The 20395-nt window shown below is 38.6% G+C and overlaps 1 pseudogene; it reads left to right on the forward strand.

Moving 5' to 3' along the window:
• The first annotated feature begins 228 nt into the window (after positions 1-228).
• The window catches only part of LOC131409231 (large ribosomal subunit protein eL14-like), a 59709-nt pseudogene continuing 39542 nt past the window's right edge, over positions 229-20395 (forward strand).

Raw genomic sequence — 20395 nt, forward strand, 5'->3', positions numbered from 1 at the left:
TTTTTTTTTTTTTTTTGCTGAGGAATATTGGCCCTGAGCTAACATCTGTTCCAATCTTCCTCTATTTTGTATGTGGGTCAGCACCATAGCATGGCTTGATGAGTGGAGTAGGTCTATGCCTGGGATCCAAACCCGCGAACCTGGGCCACCAAAGTGGAGTGTGCGGAACTTGAACCATTTGGCCGTGGGGCCGGCCTTTGTCCTGAATTTTTATTGAAGTTCGATTAGATGGTGTTCACGTGGCTGACCTTTAGCTTCCAGCCTCTCCTGCAGGTTTGGTCTCCAGTGCCCCCTGAGATCATAGCTGATATGGCATGTTCCAAAGCTCCTATCATAAGTCATGTAAGATTGCCTATTGGTCAAAGCACCCAGGCAAACAGAGACATTCTTATCAGGCACGACATTCCAGGGGCCTAGCAATCACCTTTCAGTAGCCAAAGGCAAATGTCGCACTTCTCTTTGGATGAGGTTAATTCTTCACTACACAGCAGGATCTTTTTATAAATAATTCCAGGGACTTGTATGCTTGCCTACGCTTGAAATCAGGCCTGCACTTATAAACACACTTGAACTTGTACGCAAGTCTGTACATGTTTTCAAGAGTCTCAAGTTTCTAGTTGACCTTTATCTACTTCTTTTACTTTTACTTCTCTGTGAAAGAATATTTCTCCACGCTATTTGCTTGAAAAAGTCCGTTTTATTACTCTAACAACATATTTGTAAGACCTTTTTCAATTTCAATTTCTGTTTGTCATGATAAATAAATGACAAGCAATAGGATATATCGGAGCATATGAGGAAGCCATTTGGGTTAAAACTAATTCGACCTGAGGTTGTTTTTCCAAAAGGGCCTCACCGGTGCCTGTTGAGCGTGCATTGTATATCTGCTTTAAGTATTTACTATGTCCCAAAGACAAGAACAATGCCCTTAAAGATAAAGATGTAACTTCCCCCACAACGGCATTTCCTTGAGGATAAGCATCTCTCCCTAAACTGAGGATTTATTGCTGACCTGCTGCCCTCAGCTTGTGACCACCCACCTAGTGACCACTGACCTGCTGTGTTCACCAAATTGCTGTGCCGGCAAAGCAATCCTGTGACTATCCTAAAAGGGACACTGCAATCATGTGTGATGCATGCTCTTGACAGTAGATAGCCACTCTGTACACCTCACTTCTCTAGAGTGCTCCATTCCTTTGTGAAAGGACTCTCCCAGGCTATATGGTCCTCAGGGTTGGCTTATGATAAACTCACCCCAATTTTGATTTATAGATTGGTTATGGATTATTTGTATCGACAGTCAGTATAACTAAACACAGACATCTTTAAAGTAGTTTAACTTTAGCATGTTTTATAAATATAGTTTCTTACAAAATTATGAGCTTCTTGAGGACAAGGATTATGTTTTTCTACTTTTTGATTCCTAAGGGCCTCAAGAGTATATGTTTCATATTATTATTACTAGTAAATATTTATTTGAGTGTAAGTGAATGCAGTCAATTAGCAGGAGGATTACAGTACAGCCTATAAAAAGCATTGGAATGTAACAACAATGCTCAAAGAACTTTCAGGGTTCAAATTAACCAAATTATTACAGTGATGACAAGCCACAACAAAATGGGAATCTAATTGGTGATAAACAGTGCCATCTCTTACCACCACAAAAAGCATCAAACTACCATCTCAAATATGGCAACACTTTGTATTATTTGATGGTGAACACATCTACTTCCCAAATGCCAGGAAACACTTTCAATATGATTTTTATCATTTTTTTAATGCTATATCCTTTGTGTAGTGGGAGTTTTAGCTTTAGTCTAAATGGTTCTCAACATATTCAGATATGTCTTAGTTTTGCCAGGAATCAAATTCACTTGAGGATATTTGAAAGAAAGGTTTACACACATCCAAGGAGTGGGCATGTGGGAGCTCAACGGAGAAGTTCATCCCCAGACTCTAACCCTGTGGAGAGAACTGCTGCTAGTGGGAGCTGAAACGCCTTTCCTCCAGGGAACCTTGAGCTGCTTGTGGCGTAAGAAACTCTATGCTGGGTAATGATGTGTGAGTCAAGGCGGGGCATAAATGATTTTTTTTTTTTTTCATTTTATGAGGATGCAGCATGATTTTTCTGTACCAGGGAATGTAGGGCTACTTCAGGACATTGAGTGTCCGGGGCAGCAATAGCAGTCTCAGGAGGTTGGGAGTACTTTAAGGGAAGACGTCAGAGTCGACCAGGAGACGGCTCAGGGTGGATGCTCAAATGGCATGAAGATGCCTTTGCCCTGCTTGGGGGCAGTGAAGGGCATAGGACATAAGATAGAGATATTATGACCATACTTTTGTGATAGAGCGTGTGATCAGCAACTGTGAGACTAGCTTAGGGAGTCTCAGAAACTCTTGTTGACAAAAGGCTGGAGGTCCCACATTACCTAGTATGGAAAACAGCAAGGGAAAATGTGGAATCCATTAGGATGTTCCTACTTTAAATACTCTGTTGTTGAATATGGATTATTGTTTCCAGACTATATTGTCCATAAAAATCATACAGGTACAGTCTGTTATTTCAATAATTATACCAGATTTATGATAATTTTTTATGCAAGACTAGTCACCAAGAAATCATCAGCGATGTTAAGTAGCTCATTGCCACCACTAGTCTGCATCTGACTGAGTCCCCTCTGTTCTTTTCCACATCCACTGCTTAGGAAAACTCACCCACCCAAAGTTCCTGATTCTTAAATTTCCCTTGGGAAAGGGCTGTGTTTTTTGAAGTCAGGGGTAATAGAAGGAGAGAAAAGCAAGATGAGAAGAGAGCAAAGGAGGAGGTATGCTACGAAGCATTTGAATCTTGAATTTTCTCTTTGTTCCTCACAGTTGACAACTCAGAGTAGATTTCAAGTATAGGATCTGCAGGGATGAGCTGTGAATTCACATTCCGGGCTTAAGCTAGAGGGATGGGAGGGAAGCTTTTGGCGGAAAGCAGAAGCTGGCAGAGGAAATGGAACCATGTTGTCCTGCCATCTATTGAGGCAGAGGAAGACTTTTAATGGGATAATGATGAGGTCACCATAGACAAGGATGAAGCTCCTGTATTAGTTAGGGTTCTCCAGAAAAACAGAACCAATAGAACATATATAGATATATGAGAGGAAATTTATTATGGGAATTGGCTCACGCAATTATGGAGACTGAAAAGTCCCACTGTCTGCTCTCTGCAATCTGGAGAACTAAGAAAACTGGTGGTATAATTCAGTTTGAGTCCAAGGCCTGAGAACCTGGAAGGCCACTGGTGTAAGTCCCAGAGTCCGAAGCCCCTCGAACCAGGAACTCTGATGTCTGAGGGTAGGAGAAAATGGACATCTGAGATTAAGGAGAGAGAGAATTCCTTATTTTTCTGCCTTTTTGTTCTATTCAGGCCCTCAAGGGATTAGGTGGTGAGGATCTTCTTTACTCAGTCTACTAATTCAAATGCTAACCTCTTCTGAAAACACCCTCACACACACACTCAGAAATAATGTTTTACCAGCTATCTGGGCATCTTTTACCTCAGTCAAGTTGACACATAAAATTAATTATCACAGCTCATTATGCCTTAGTTCCTAAATCCCATCCTTACTCCATCCTTTTCACTTCAATTCTCATCTTTCAGCTCAGGGATTTAGAATCCATGAATTTTGTACCAGACATTCAAGGTAAATTCAGCTAACATTTTTTGGCACTATGTTTTGCCTATTTGTTCACTTATTGCATTTTTATAGTTGAGGTATATTATGATTTAAACATTTTGTGAATTAATCTGTGGGCATAGCTAGCATGTATAACACTATTTCCATAGAGACACACATTCTGAATTTCAATCAAATATCATACACAACTACATGGGCAGAATAATGACCTCCCAAAGATGTCCACAGCCTAATCCCCAGAATCTGTAAATATCTTACCTTACATGGCAAAAGGGGCTTTGCAGATGTGAATAGCGTTAAGGAAATTGAGACAGGAGATTTTTCTGTATTATCTGGGTGGGCGTGATCTAACCTTGAAGCTCTAAAAGCAAAAAACCTGTCCCAGCTACCTCAGAGGCTGCAGCCAGAGGGAGATGTGACAAGGAAAGGGTCAAAAAGATGCCATGTTTCTGTTTTGAAGATGGAGGAAAGGATCCACAGCCAAAGAATGTGGGTGGCATCTAGAAGCTGGAAGAGACAAGGGAACAGCTTCTCCCCTAGAGCCTCCGGAAAGGAATACAGACCTGCCAACAATACCTTGATTTTAGCCTACTGATAGCCATTTCAGATTTGTGATCTCCAGAACTGTAAGACGATAAAATCATATTGTTTTAAGCCATTAAATTGGTTGTAATTTGTTATCACAGCAAGAGAAAACTAATACAATAGGCAAATTACAGAACACATCCAATTAGGAAGTTGGAAACTGCATACATTAATTGCTTCTTTGAGGTTTAAAAATACAGCATTTTTTACCAAGATGCTGCCCCCTGCTCCATGTGCAGTGGCACACTGGCAAACACATGAGAGCAAACAGTCTACTATTCTGTGAATCTGTTCAGGCACAGTACTGAGGGTTTAATGTATATTCTCTCACTTAGTCATCAACACCATTTCAGGCAGGGACTAGGACAGCCCTTCAAAAGGGTGGTGATTTCCTTAAGATTCTGTAGCTACTGAGTAAAGGAGCTGGAACTAGTCAAGCCCGCCTGACTCCAAAGTCTGCTTGCTCTACTGCACCACCACACAATGCATTCAAAACTACAACTGCCCTGGGGAATGTTATTTGTGCTTTATTTAAATATATTATGTAAACTAAAATAGTGTAAATCACTACAAGGCATACCTAGTGATAAAGTTAAATGATGCAAACATAATAACAAAGACTCATTGCACAGTGAATTCCTGATCCCAAAAGATTCTATTCTAACCTTAAAATGACTTTTTTTGTGGAATACCCAGAATGTGCTTTTTTTCCAAAAGGGCCCTGTCAAAGCATTACGTTATTAAAAATCATTTAGATATATGCAATCTTAGATATAAGAATCATTGTAAGATTATGGGCATTGCTTAGGAAGAGCAGTATGTCAGATGCAGAGGAACCCAATCGTACAAGCCCTGTCATACGTTCCTCTCCCAGGACAGTCAGCTCAATGTCTGGTCTCAGCTCCTCCCCACAGTTCTGGCTGACAGACCCAGTGGGCTTGGCCTTTCTGTCTGACTTTGGGATTCTGTGCTCACTCCTGAGACAAAGGACCAGAAAATAGGAATCACGGCTAATGATTTGTGTACATTGGGTGACCAAGAAAGAGGGACCATTAAAATAAAAACAATAATATAATAAAAACAGAGTAATTATGGTGGGAATGAGGTGGTATATTTTTTTCTTGATTATCATCCCAGTCAGAAGAACAGTCATCATGAGAAGGATTGTGAGGCAAAGCATTGAGATGTGTAACTCTGATAGACTGAAATATGAGGCCCTTGTTAGCACTCATAATAGCACTCCGCTTCTGAACTCACATGAGAAAGAAAAATTGAATCGTTATCATTCTATAAATTAGTCATTTTGAGAACTACCTCGCTCTTTGATTGCCCTCCTTATAATAGAATCTTTTGCTACTACCCAATAAATCTTTATTTTAAGACAAAACAATGTCCAACTTGAGATTTCTGCTGTCAAGGAAAGAACATCCTATCAATTCAACAGGTCCCAGCACTGTTGCAACTGAACCTAAAGAGAATATAGTTTAACCCAGTGCAGCACACATGAGGTCTTTATTTTTTTAAGGCTTATTAAGGTAGACCAGTTGGTGCCTGTGGAGTGCCAAGTGTGAGCTAGACGCTGAACAACACAGGACTGAAATAGTGCTTCTTGGTCCATGAGCTAATCTTCAGGGCACACTGATATGATATTGGGCTGATGAATAAATAAAGTATAAAAAAGATAAAAGAGTCTTTGTCATAAATGTAAAATATTTTTTCTCCTTTGGGGTTTAATTATATTTTGCTTAATAAATCCCTGCAAAATATTACATTTGGAGCTTTATACTCTAATGAATTTTATCAGCATAGTTGCCAAAAAATAAAGATGAGAAACAGTATCTTGAGGAAAAGAAAACATCATGATTAAGACAACACACTCAAATACAGATACATCTGCAAGGTCTGGGATTTGTTGTCATTGTGAGAAACAGTACTTACTGCTGATGGAAGTATTTCAAGAGTTTTTCAAAGCATGTTAAGAAAATAGACATGGAAGTCAGAAATTAGAGCATTTGAAGAAAATTGAATAGGTATCTGGAAATGAAGGCCTGGCCAGGCGCATTCCTACTGTAATTGTATACAACTTGAACTTTTTTCTAGGAAGAATTTCCTATGTCTAGTAAATATTGATGTTCTTCTCGTCTCCATGGGTGCATCTGTATGAACTTAGGTCAAGCTCTATGGAGTCAGTATCCTTATCTGTGTATCCCTCACATGCGCTAGTAGAGTGGTAGACACACAGTAGTTGCGGAGCACAGTAACTACTTGTTGCAATAATAGAAGAGTAAGAGTGATGAAAGGCAAGGACAAAGTGTTTCCTTAGCTGTGAAGGCCACAAACTCTAAGCCTGCCCTAGGGTATTAAAAAGTCTCTTATTATAAAGTCATTCTTATTATGAAATACTTCAAACAGTTTGGATGACATTTAAATGAAACTGAACCAAATTGTTACTGTTTTTAAACCTCTATGTACTGAGTTTGCAATGTGACCTACTCTACGGCAGTATTTTCATTTACACTTCCCATTCATTTCTAGTGTCTACTGACATTGTTCACTGTGTTGTGTCTGCCAGAATGGATTGAGGCCATCCAGGGAAAGACGGATATTAGAACCAGCAGAAAGTGATTATAGGTAGCATCTGGCAGGAATCATTTTCTCTTAAGGCTTTGACATGTCATTCCTGGTAAATTGGTTCTATTAGCTATCTAAAGGCACCAGATGTACCGTAAGAGATTATGCCAATAAATCTTTTGTGGATTATATATATTTTTTACTATTGCTGATTCATTGCAGTTCACATAAGCTCAGCTATGTTTGTTTAGAAATGGATTCCAATTTAAGCTTCTTAGATGCTTCCTTACTGAATAAATGTTTCTGAAATTTGTTCTTGCATAATACGACCCACTACTAGAGATAAACTCTTTTAGCAGATATTGGTATATTGATAAGATATTTTATCTGTTTGACTTCAAATTTTTCAACAGATTATTGTCTTGGTGAATTCAGTAAATACTGCAAATACATTTTTAGTAAAATATTTTCTGTAAGATCTAGCAGGTATTGATTTCACTTCTCTGAAATGACTATTACCAGTGATGGGGTTCAGGGTAGACCATCCCAAAATATACCATTTTTGTATATTTGTTATTTTGAATTAAAGTTACTTAAGAAACAGCCAACACAAGAAGGACACTTTGATCCTCCTTTGCCCCCCCTTAGAGCAGGAAATAAATGTCCCCTGTAAAAGGTACCCTCACTGTGCCAGGAAAAAGAGAGACATTGTTATCACAGAGATAGGGAATTGAGGGCCAAGAAGACTGTATAAACAAAACTTGTTACTTTACTAATTTACTGCCCCAAGTCCAAACCCCCTTGTCTTGTCAATTCTTCACAAATTCATTCTTTCATTGACTAGAAGGTATAAAAGCTGCCTGCTTTGGTCACTTCTTTGAGTCTCATATTTCTATGGGCTCCTGTACATATGAAATTAAATTTGTTTTTTTTCTGTTAATCCATCTTATGTCAATTTAATTATTAAGGCAGCCAAAGAACCTAGAAGAGAAGGGAAAAATTTTCCTTCCTTTCCTTCCTTTCCTTCCTTTCCAGATAGTCTAAAACACGTAAAAATAAAATGAATGTACCAAGCGCAGTATTTGGGGACTTACGATCATTTGGTGATAGGGGTGAGTTGGAGTCAGGATATTACATAGTGCTGTGCATGCTCTTTTGGGTTGCCTTTCTTCACTTTATGAACACTAGCCACAATTAACCTCATTTATAAACAAGCTTCTTTTTAGAGCCATGTCTACTCTCTACTTCTACACTTATTTAAGTTTTATACTTCCGAGTTCAGTTCATGTTTGATTCTTGAAAATTCTTATTAATTTCTAGTAGTCGTTAATACCGTCTCTATCATAAAATCTATTGCAGCACGTAGAGGCAGAAATAGCTATTTCACTTAGATTCTTTCTTCTATATAATGGTTGAATTTTTACTTGTGCCTCAAGACCCAGATCAAGTATTTCCTTTCTGATTCATCTAAGAATATTGATCACTGCATCCTTCGTGCCACCCTTGTGCCTGGTGTATACCATTACTTTTGTATTTGTCGCACTCTATTACTATTTTCTATTTTTATTTTCATCTCACCTTCTTTTCTGAACTCTTTTGACTTTTGCTTCTCCATATAAAGTATAACAGAAGGGAAAAATAAAAAGGATTGTGGCAGAAATATCAGCTTTTCTACATCTTGTTTTTTTTTACTTTACTTAATAGCAATAAAATCTAATAATATGTTGATGTGTTTTGAACATTTACTTCTGCTCTTAAGCAATTCAATCATTCAGTTTTCATTGCTTTTACAAGTATTTATTGAATGGCTACCACTGTACTCATGTCTCTGCTTGGTGCTGTGAAGATCACATAGTATTAAGTAGAATATTTACCTCAAAGGAATTTATTACTTTTTAGAAAGACAAAAGATACATTCCTGAAAAACACCAGGACTACACTCAACAGAGCCTGAGTTAAGTGCCAAATTGAGTGATACAGCCAATTAGTAACATGGCATTTTTGGAAATGAGGAAGTATATGGAATGGCAAACATAATAAATGGGGAGTAGAGGGGATGGTGTGCAGAGTGCAGAGTGTTTACTTATATGTAGGTGTCTTCAGTGAAAAACAATGGAAGACCTTCAGAGGTCTAAAGATAGCTTTTATATCCCTTCCACACCAGTATCAATTGCTTTGTACAACATTCTTATTAAGTTAATCTTTGCCTTAAAATTCCTCTGGCCTTTTAATCTTCACATTGAAGTTGAAAACACATCCTTCCATAAAAAATTAGGAGCAGAAAACTAGCCTTAATAAAACATCTCTATCGAATAGTGTGGCCATTGTCACTATTCATCTCTATCTTTCGGTCAATCTGATTTAATACTCAAGAACCAGTGGATCCACTTACTGAAAGTTGTTTCCCCTGCAGTGAAGTCATCGTTTTTAAGTTTGATTTGCTCTTCCAAGAGAGAGCCAGGATAAAAACGTTACATGGTTACCTTCTCAAATGCTTTGTTACTTGATAGGATCGAGGGTCTCACTCTCACATTTTCTGCTTGTGAGATGCTGATGCATGAATAAAGTGGTTGACAATGGTTTTATGATGTCAGAGAAACTTACATTTACTGAATCTGACACTATTAATTTCTGTCCTATAATTGTGTCAATAGCATTTTGTAATTTAATATTAAATCATTTTTTATAAATAACAGACCGGGCATCAGCCTTGCCTTACTCTGATGTCCATGGGAAGCTTGCCAAGGGTATGGCTAATGAAACAGAACCTTAGACAAGCTCCATCTGTCCCATTTAGACGATATACAGTGTCAGATCTCAGTGGTGGCAGTAATAACGGTAAGCTGCCCTCTGGGCAGACAGTGAGAGAGGCTACTCATCACACTGATTAAAATAAACAACCCTTAGGGTGGGTTGTAGTCAGTATAAATTTGAACTAGATAACCACTTTCAAACAGACTTCTGCATTCAGGGCCAGTGTCACATGGAAAAATGAAGCAAATACAGGTCAGCTCGTTTCAAATATATGTACTTTTGATTTAGCCATTAAGAAAATATTTCAGAAGTCATGTTACTTTCCCCCTTTTAGGAAATAATATTTAAAGGACATAGAGCTGTATAAAATGTTTCTCAAAAATATCAAGACTCAAGGGCATCCTTAAACTGGGTCAGGAGCTCATCCTTCAGCCAGGCTTTAGTGAAAACCTTTCCAAAACAAGGTCAGAAGGGAAGAAGGTGTTTTATCCCGGGTCAAATGGAACCCTATCATTCCATTATGAGTTTTAATGGGAGTTTCAATTACCACGTCCAAGCCATTAATGCAGATGAACCTCCTGGAAGCAGAAAACGTCTAAAAAACCCCAAATCCATTGAATGATTGAATGATTGGGGAATTCTTCCAAAAAATTTTCCTACGTGTGGTTATCAGTAATTATGTGGAAATATTTCAAAAACAGATTTCTTGATATTGCTTTGCTATATATTTCTAAGAAATATTAAACTAGTGTGTGTACTAGATATCTAGTCAGTCCTTAGAAGAAAATTGGAAGTCTTTTGGAGAATATTGAAAATGACCAAAGGTGATTAAGTCTAAACTAGAAGTGAATATTTTTTTGTAGTCATAAAATGAAGTTTGATTATCCATATGTGTGTAATTGACTTCTAAGGTCAAAGTTTATTTTAGCCTGCCTTTTACACTTCACTGTGTCGGGGGAAGAGGGAGAATCTCCCTCTGCCCTTTTCCTTAAGGTTCTTATGGCTGGCCAAATAATTAACAAGACAGGTTAGCAGGAGAAAATAATACCAAGTTTAATAACATGTATACATGGGAGAAAGCAGGGACACTGCGTTTCTCAACACAATAGCAGAAATTCTCGTCTTAAATACCATTTTCAGCCAATGACAAAGGAGGATTTTGGGGGTGGGGGGAGTCAGTTACAGGAGATTACCACTAAAGCACAGTAAACAAGAGTAAGGTTATTATGCAGCCCCAAGGCCTCACCTTCCACATTGATAAGTCTCTAGAAATGAGCTCATCCCCCTCTCTTCTCAAAACAGAGAGGGATATACCTTTACAAATGGAGATTTCCCTTATAAATGTAAATGATTGTCTGGCAACTCCTCGCAGGGTCATCCAAAGAATGTGGCCAGAGAGACAGAACTTCTGATAAGATGGGCTTGTTGGTGCCTTTTCTATTGTAACCTCTATCCTACAATACCTTTATAGCAGTCATGATAGGTCTGTTCTAGGAAGGAGCCACCATGTCAAATTCTTTAGGCAGTTAGTGGGGGAGGTCAAATGTCCTTCAGAGAAAACAACCAAGGTAAAGAGATAAATTTCAGGGTGGCCAAATCTTGATCTCCCACAACTGCAAATTTAGTGAATGCGAATGTAAGGGGATTTGTTTTCCTCAATAGGGCTGGTTCATTTTCATAATTATCAGGCAACATTTACCGAAGATTAAGTATTTATTTTATCTTGATTTCCAATGAGAATTTTATTATTTAGAAAAGAAGCAATCCTTTAGTTTTGAAACAGAAAGCTATTTAGTAAACTGAACTGTGATGAAACAAGATGCTCACATAGGGGGGCGAACTCAAGATGGCGGCATAAGCAGAGTCAGAACTCACCTCCTCCCGTGGACACAGACAATTTACAACTACTTGTGGAAAAATTACCCCTGAGACAGAACTGAAAACTGGATAAGAGGAACTCCTGCAACAAAGTACAATCCTAACTGAGGTGGAAGAGGCAGAGGCTCCCTTCTGGAGAGGAAAAACGCCGCCTTCACAAGCCGCCAGCTTCACGGCTGCCGGGAGTAGCGCACAGGTCCGCAGCCCTCCCCGGAGGAGGCGCAGGGCCCTGAGCCGGGAGCGCCCCCACTGTGGGCCTTTTGTGGACCCAGCACAATCGAGACCAGTGGCATAAATCTGACTTTGCCTGCTACTGAAACATCGGGGAGCAGCACAAGGAAAGCTGATTCACAAAGAAACTAAAACCGGCTCTTAAAGGGCCCACGCACAAACTCACCCATTTCAGAAAGCATCCTAAAATCACCAGAAAGAAAGGTGCACAGTGCTGTGGTGAAAAGAGACTCACCTGATAGGCCCTGAGTGCATCTCGGTGAGAGGTGAGACCTCTCCAGGGACTGGGACGTTGGCGGTGGCCATTGTTGTGGCCTGGTGTGGGCGTGCTGACACAGACGCCATTGGAGTTCTCCCTGGGGCCTGCTAGCCCAGGTCTGCCCCACCCGCTAGAGCACCAATTTAATCCAGCTCAGCCAGGGCAGGCAGCCCACCCTAGAGACTGGCCCCACCCAACAACAAGCCCTCAGGCAACTCGTGAGCCTGCATAGATTGGTGACTGGATTCTCTGCAGCCTGGCAACTGAGCCCACTTGAGCGGGGCAAGGTGTGCACAAGGAGCGGGTGGAGAGTGTGGGGCAGTGGCAGAGTGTTTAGGGCTCCCGCCGTGGAGAGACTGGGTCCACTTCGGGAGGTCGGGGTGCGCACACGGGGCAGGACTGTGTTGACTGTGTGTGTGGACCTGTGGGCGGGAGGGCTTGTCAGCTGCAGAAGACTTGTGCTTCTCAAAGACCCACATAGGGGGTTTGCCCCACCTTCCAAAGCCTGAAACAATTGGGTGCTCCCGTGCCTGAGGCCAGCCCCACCCAGCTGCAATCCTCAGAGAGCTGACAAGAGACCTAATAGGCTAGAGGCTTACAGCAATTGTAAGGCCCTGAGCCTTACAACCTGCCATGCTGGGGGCCTACACACTTAAAAGAAATACTGCAACACAAATTTGGTATGAGAAATTGCAGCCAACTGTGCTGGAGCTCCCCACACCTGATAAAGAGACTGAAGGGCCCACAACAACTACAAGCAGCTGAGCATTACAACAGCTGGCCAGGAGCATAACTGGGCCTCCCTGGGCGCCTACAGGGAGAGCAAACGGGCCACAACAGAAGGACACACGTAGCACACATGGGGTCACCCCTGGAAGATTGAGAACTGAGGGAAGCACACTGGAAGCCTCCTAAGGCATCACTTACATAAGGTCACCTATCCAAGAGCAAGAGACGTAGCTGACCTACCTAATATGTAGTCATAAGCACAGGGAAAGAGGCAAAATGAGGAGGCAAAAGAATACATTCCAAGTAAGGGAACAAGACAAAACCCCAGAAAAGGAACTAAGTGAGACAGAAATGAGCAACCTACCTGACAGAGAGTTCAAACAAAGAGTGTTAAGGATGCTCACTGATCTGGGGAGAAGAATGGATGAACTCAGTGAGAATGTCAACAAAGAAATGGAAGATATGAAAAAGAACCAATCAGAATTGAAGAATACAATACTGGAAATGAAAAATTCATTAGAGGGACTCAAAAGCAGAGTAGAGGATACAGAAGAACGGATCTGTGAGCTGGACAAAAGACTAGAAGAAATTACCCAAGGTGAACAGGTAAAAGAGAAAAGAATTAAAAAGAGTGAGGACAGTCTAAGGGACCTCTGAGACAACATGAAGTGCACTAACATCCGTGTTATAGGGGTCCCAGAAGGAGTAGAGCGAGACAAGGGGGCAGAGAATCTATTTCAAGAAATAATAGATGAAGACTTCCCTAACCTAAGGAAGGAAACAGACATCCAGGTACAGGAATCACAGAGAGCCCCAAACAAGATAAACCCAAAGAGGCCCACACCAAGACACATCATAATCAAAATGTCCAAAATTAAAGATAAAGAGAGAATCCTAAAAGCCACAAGAGAATGTCAAGTTACATACAAAGGAAACCCCATAAGGCTATCAGCTGACTTCTCAGCAGAAACCTTACAGGCTAGAAGAGAATGGCACAATATATTTAAAGTGCTAAAAGGAAAAAACTTACAGCCAAGAATACTCTACCCAGCAAGGTTATCATTCAAAATGGAAGGAGAGAGCAAAAATTTCCCAGACAAGCAAAAATTAAAGGAGTTTTTCACCAAGAAACCAGTGCTACCAAGAAATGTTAAAGGGACTGATTTAAGGGGAAAAGAGAAGACCACAAATAGGAAAAGTTACCTGTTTCCAGGATAAGAACATAATGGATACAAATGCACAAAAAAGAGGTTAGCTATGATATCAAAAACAAGAGGGAGGAGGGGAGTTAAAGAGTACAGCTTTCAGACAGAGGTCAAACTAAAGTGACCATCAATTCTGTATAGAAGAAGAAAGGAACAGAGAAGGACTACTAAAACATTGAGAAAAAAAAAAAGTTAAAATATGGCAGTAAGTACATACTTATCAATAGCTACTTTAAACATCAGTGGACTAAATGCTCCAATTAAAAGGCATAGGGTGGCTGATTGGATAAAAAAAACAAGACCCATATATATGCTTCATACAAGAGACACGCTTCAGACCTAAAGACACTCACAAACTGAAAGTGAAGGGATGGAAAAGGTACTCCATGCAAATGGCAATGAAAAGAAAGCTGGGGTAGCAGTACTCATATCAGACAAAATAGACTTTAAAACAAAAACTGTAAAAAGAGACAAAGAAGGGCATTACATAATGATCAAGAGAACAATCCAACAAGAGGATATAACACTTGTAAATATCTACGCACCCAATGTAGATGCACATAAATATATAAAGCAATTATTAACAGACATAAAAACAGAAATAGACAGTAATACAATAATAGTAGGGGACTTTAACACTCCACTTACACCAACAGATAGATCATCCAAACAGAAGATCAATAAGGAAACATTGGCCTTAAACGACACACTAGAACAGAGGGACCTAGTAGATATATACAGAGCATTCCATCCAAAAACCAAAGAATACACGTTATTTTCAATTGCACATGGAACATTCTCTAGGATTGATCACATATTAGGCCATCAAACAAGTCTCCATAAATTTAAGAAGATTGAAATAATACCAAGCATCTTTTCTGACCACAACGGTATGAAACTAGAAATCAACTATAGGAAGAAAATCAGAAAAGCCACAAATATGTGGAGATTAAACAAAATGCTACTGAACAACGACTGGGTTAACGAAGAAATCAAAGAAGAAATAAAAAAAATACCTGGAGACAAATGAAAATGAAAATACGACATGCCAGAACTTATGGGAAACAGCAAAAGCAGTTCTAAGAGGGAAGTTTGTAGCAATACAGAGCTGTCTCAACAAACAAGAAAAATCTCAAATAAACAATCTAACAATGCACCTAAAGGAACTGGAAAAAGAAGAACAAACAAAGCCCAAAATCAGTAGAAGAAGGGAAATAATAAAAATCAGAGCAGAAATAAACGAAATAAAGACCAAAAAAACAATAGAAAAAAATCAATAAAACCAAGAGCTGGTTCTTTCAGAAGATCAACAAAATTGAGAAACCTTTAGCTAGACTCACCAACAAAAAAAGAGAGAAGGCACAAATAAGTAAAATCAGAAATGAAAGAGGAGAGGTTACAACAGACACCTCAGAAATACAAAAGATTATAAGAGAATACTATGAAAAGCTATATGCCAACAAATTCAACAATCTGGAAGAAATGGATAAATTCTTAGAATCCTACAACCTTCCAAAACTGGATCAAGAAGAAGTAGAGTATTTGAATAGACCAATCACCACTAAGGAGATCGAAACAGTAATCAAAAACCTCCCCAAAAATAAAAGTCCAGGACCAGACGGCTTCCCTGGTGAATTCTACCAAACATTCAAGGAAGACTTAATACCTATCCTTCTCAAACTCTTCCAAAAAATTGAGGAGAGGGGGAAGCTCCCTAACTCATTCTATGAAGCTGGCATTACCCTGATACCAAAACCAGACAAGGACAACACAAAAAAAGAAAATTACAGGCTAATATCACTGAGGAACATCGATGCAAAAATCCTCAACAAAATACTAGCAAATCGCATACAACAATACATTAAAAACATTATACATCATGATCAAGTGGGATTTATTCCAGGTATGCAGGGATGGTTTAACATTTGCAAATCAATCAACGTAATACACCACATTAATAAAATGAAGAATAAAAATCACAAGATCATCTCAATAGATGCAGAGAAAGCATTTGACAAGATACAGCATCCTTTTATGATAAAACTCTGAATAAAATGGGTATAGAAGGAAAGTACCTCAACATAATAAAGACCATATATGACAAACCCACAGCTAGTATCACCCTCAATGGTGAAAGACTGAAAGCTATCCCTCTAAGAACAGGAACCAGACAAGGATGCCCACTCTCATCACTCCTATTTAACACAGTACTGGAAGTCCTAGCCAGAGCAATCAGGCAAGAGAAAGAAATGAAAGGGATCCGAATTGGGAAGGAAGAAGTGAAACTGTCACTATTTGCAGATGACATGATTTTATATATAGAAAACCCTAAAGAATCCACCAGAAAACTTTTAGAAGTAATAAACGAATATGGTAAAGTTGCAGGATACAAAATCAACATATAAAAATCATTTGCATTTCTGTACACTAACAACGAAGTAGCAGAAAGAGAAATTAAGAATACCATCCCTTTTACAATTGCAACAAAAAGAATAAAATACCTAGGAATAAACTTAACCAAAGAGGTGAAAGATCTGTACACTGAAAACTATAAAACATTTCTGAAAGAAATTGAAGAAGACACAAAGAAATGGAAAGATATTCCGTGCTCTTGGATTGGAAGAATTAACATAGTTAAGATGTCCATACTTCCTAAAGGAATCTATAGATTCAATGCAATCCCTATCAAAGTTCCAACAACATTTTTCACAGAAATAGAACAAAGAATCCTAAAATTTATATGGAACAACAAAAGACCGCGAATAGCTAAAGGAATCTTGAGAAAAAAGAACAAAGCTGGAGGTATCACACTCCCTGATTTCAAAATATACTACAAAGCTATAGTAACCAAAACAGCATGGTACTGGCACAAAATAGACACACAGATCAATGGAATAGAATCGAAAGCCCAAAAATAAACCCACACATCTATGGACAGCTAATCTTTGACAAAGGAGCCAAGAACATACAATGGGGAAAAGAAAGTCTCTTCAAGAAATGGTGTTGGGAAAACTGGATAGCCAAATGCAAAAAAATGAAAGTAGACCCTTACCTTACACCATACACAAAAGTTAACTCCAAATGGATTAAAGATTTGAATCTAAGACCTGAAACTATGAAACTTCTAGAAGAAAACATAGGCAGTACGCTCTTCGACATCGGTGTTAGCAACATCTTTTCAAACACCATGTCTGACTGGGCAAGAGAAACAATAGAAAAAATAAACAAATGGGACTACATCAAACTAAAAATCTTCTGTATAGCAAAGGAAACCATTAACAAAACGAAAAGACAACGTAATAATTAGGAGAAGATATTTGCAAACCATACATCTGATAAGGGCTTAATCTCCAAAATATATAAAGAACTCATGCATCTCAACAACAAAAAAACTAACAACCCAATTAAAAAATGAGCAAAAGACCTGAACAGACATTTCTCCAAAGAAGATATACAGATGGCCAACAGACACATGAAAAGATGTTCAAAATCACTAACTATCAGGGAAATGCAAATCAAAACTACAATGAGCTATCACCTCACGCCCGTCAGAATGGCTATAATTAACAAGACAGGAAACAACATGTGTTGGAGAGGATGTGGAGAGAAGGGAACTCTCATACACTGCTGGTGGGAGTGCAAACTGGTGCAGCCACTATGGAAAACAGTATGGAGATTCCTCAAAAAATCAAGGATAGAACTACCATATGATCCAGCTATTCCACTGTTGAGTATTAACCCAAAGAACTTGAAAACACCAATTTGTAAAGGTACATGCACCCCTGTGTTCATTGCAGCATTATTCACAATAGCCAAGACTTGGAAGCAACCTAAGTGCCCATCAAGGGATGAATGTATAAAGAACATGTGGTATATATACACAATGGAATACTACTCAGCCATAAGAAACGATGAAATCCAGGCATTTGTGACAACATGGATGGACATTGAGGGTATAATGCAAAGTGAAATAAGTCAGAGGGAGAAGGTCAAATACCGTATGATTTCCTTCATTAAGTAGTAGATAATAACAACAATAAATAAACACGTAGAGACAGAGATTGGATTGGTGGTTACCAGAGGGGAAGGGGGGAGGGAGGAGGGTGAAAGGGATAATTCTGTACATGTCTGTGGTGATATGTTGTATTTAGTATTTTGGTGGTGAACATGATGTAATTTATGCAGAAATAGAAGTATAATGATGTACACCTGAAATTTTTACAATGTTATAAACCAATGTTACTGCAATAAACAAAAAATTAAAAAAAAAAAAGATGCTCACATAGCTCTGGAAATGAAAGGCATTATCATAAGGAAAGAAACAGATATCTAAGTGCGCAAATAATTTAATCATTTTTAAGCGTCGTGTTTCCTCAACCATCAAATGAGAAGGTTGAATTAGATGATTTCTAAAATTCCTGCTAGCTCTGATGTTTCATTTTCTCTGATCAATGAATTTTCTTTCTAAATCAAAATAGCGTAAACTCAGTGTCATCCATGTGTACAGCTTCTAATAGCTCAGAAATTTTAGGATACCCTCTAGGTCAGAGTTTCTCAACTTCAACACTATTGACATTTGGGACCAGATAATTATTGTGGGGCTGTCCTGTGCCTTGTAGGATTTTTAGCAGCATCTCTGTCCTCTACCAACTAGATACCAGTAGCAATCCACCCCCACCCCCCAACACACATGCCCTTCAGTAGTAATCAGGGAAATAATGTGACACATTAAAACAACGAGATACTACTATACACACAACAGATTTGGTTAAAGTGAAAACGTTAGATATTATCAAGTGTTGGCAAGACTATCAAGTGTTGAAAAACAGGAATTCTGATAAAAATGTTGGTAAGAATGTAAATCAATTAATTTGAAATCAGTTTGATGTCATCTACTAAAATTAAAGATATTCATACAGTTTGACCTAGCAGTTTTATTCATTTTACACACTACCAGAATGAGTCCTTAGTTTCACCAGAATGCATAAACAAGAATGTTTATAACATCTTTTTCTGTAATAGCCTTAAACTAGAAATGTCTGTATTATGTAGAATGGTTAAATTACATAAAATTTACTTATAAATTAGAATACCATATGGCTATGAAAATGAGTTAACTATATATATACAAAACCAACATGGATGAGTATTAAAAATGTAGCTTTGAGGGGCTGGCCCTGTGGCCTAGTGGTTAAATTCACACGATTCGCTTCTGCAGCCCAGGGTTCGCAGGCTCAAATCCTGAGCATGCACCTACACACCATTCATCATGGCATCATCCCACATACAAAATAGAGGAAGATTGGCACAGATGTTAGCTCAAGGACAATCTCCCTCAAGCAAAAAGGAGGATTGGCAACAGATGTTTGTTCAGGGCCAATCTTCATCAGCAAAAAAAAAAAAAAATGTAGCTTTGAGCAAAATAATCTAGCTATAAAAGAAGACATACTTTATGGTTCCATTCATATGAGGTTCAAAACAGGGAAAATGAAACCATATAGCTTAGGGGTACATCATTAAGGAAGAAAACTGTAAAATCACGTTAATTCTGGAAGGAGGGATGGATGTTGTCATCAGGAAGGGACATTTGGGAGCCTGGCAATATTTTCTTCTCTTTTGCCTGAGTTTTGGCTATATAAGTATTCATATTACAATATCTCATCAATTATACATTTTTTTAGCGTTTTTCTGAATATGTGTTATGTTTCACAAATATATAAAAAACAAACAAAAGTTATTTTATTTGCATTAAATACAATGGAACTGACCCACTGGCAAAATATTATTTTTGGAATTTCTTTTATGTCTTCAAGTAGAGGGGAACACTTGCAATAAAGGGTTCAGCTAGTACACCCCCTGAATTTTGGAAATTTTAAATAGTGGATTTTATGGAGATTTTGAGGAAAGGTGCATTCTCAATTAAAACAAAAATAAGATTAAGAGTTAGTGCATCATAACAAATTAAAATTTTGGACATTTCCAAAGAAGCCCAGAGTCTTCATTCTCTACATCTAAGTGTCGTTGAAATATATCTAGTCCTTCTTTCACATCATGTTTAGAGTTGCCCCTTTGACAAATACCAAAAATGAAGTAATAAGGCTAGTTACAAGAATTTCAGACTTAGCTGGGCCACTAACGTTCCTTGTTATCATTTTATCACTACCACCACATCATTCTCTTACAAACCCCAACTTGCTCCTTCAAAAAAAATATCATCACTCATCAAAGATTTCCTCACTCTAGATTTCATGACTTTCAGCCATCAGAGGTGACCTTCCTCATCTCCATTAGTCAAATCTGAAGCCAAAACCTATACCTCTGTTCAGTTTCTCTGTTTTTTCTTGTTCAAACAGAAGCGTGATCCTGTTCTTGTTAAATCCAAATCCTGATATTTCTTAAGCTTCTGTAGTCTTCTTTTTAAAGACTGTGCTCCTTCCTAATTTCCAATATTTTTCTTCAGAATCAGTCTACTCTCTCTCTACTATTTCATCGTTATC

Source organism: Diceros bicornis, chromosome 8 (genome assembly GCF_020826845.1).
Source record: "Diceros bicornis minor isolate mBicDic1 chromosome 8, mDicBic1.mat.cur, whole genome shotgun sequence".
Taxonomy (NCBI): domain Eukaryota; kingdom Metazoa; phylum Chordata; class Mammalia; order Perissodactyla; family Rhinocerotidae; genus Diceros; species Diceros bicornis.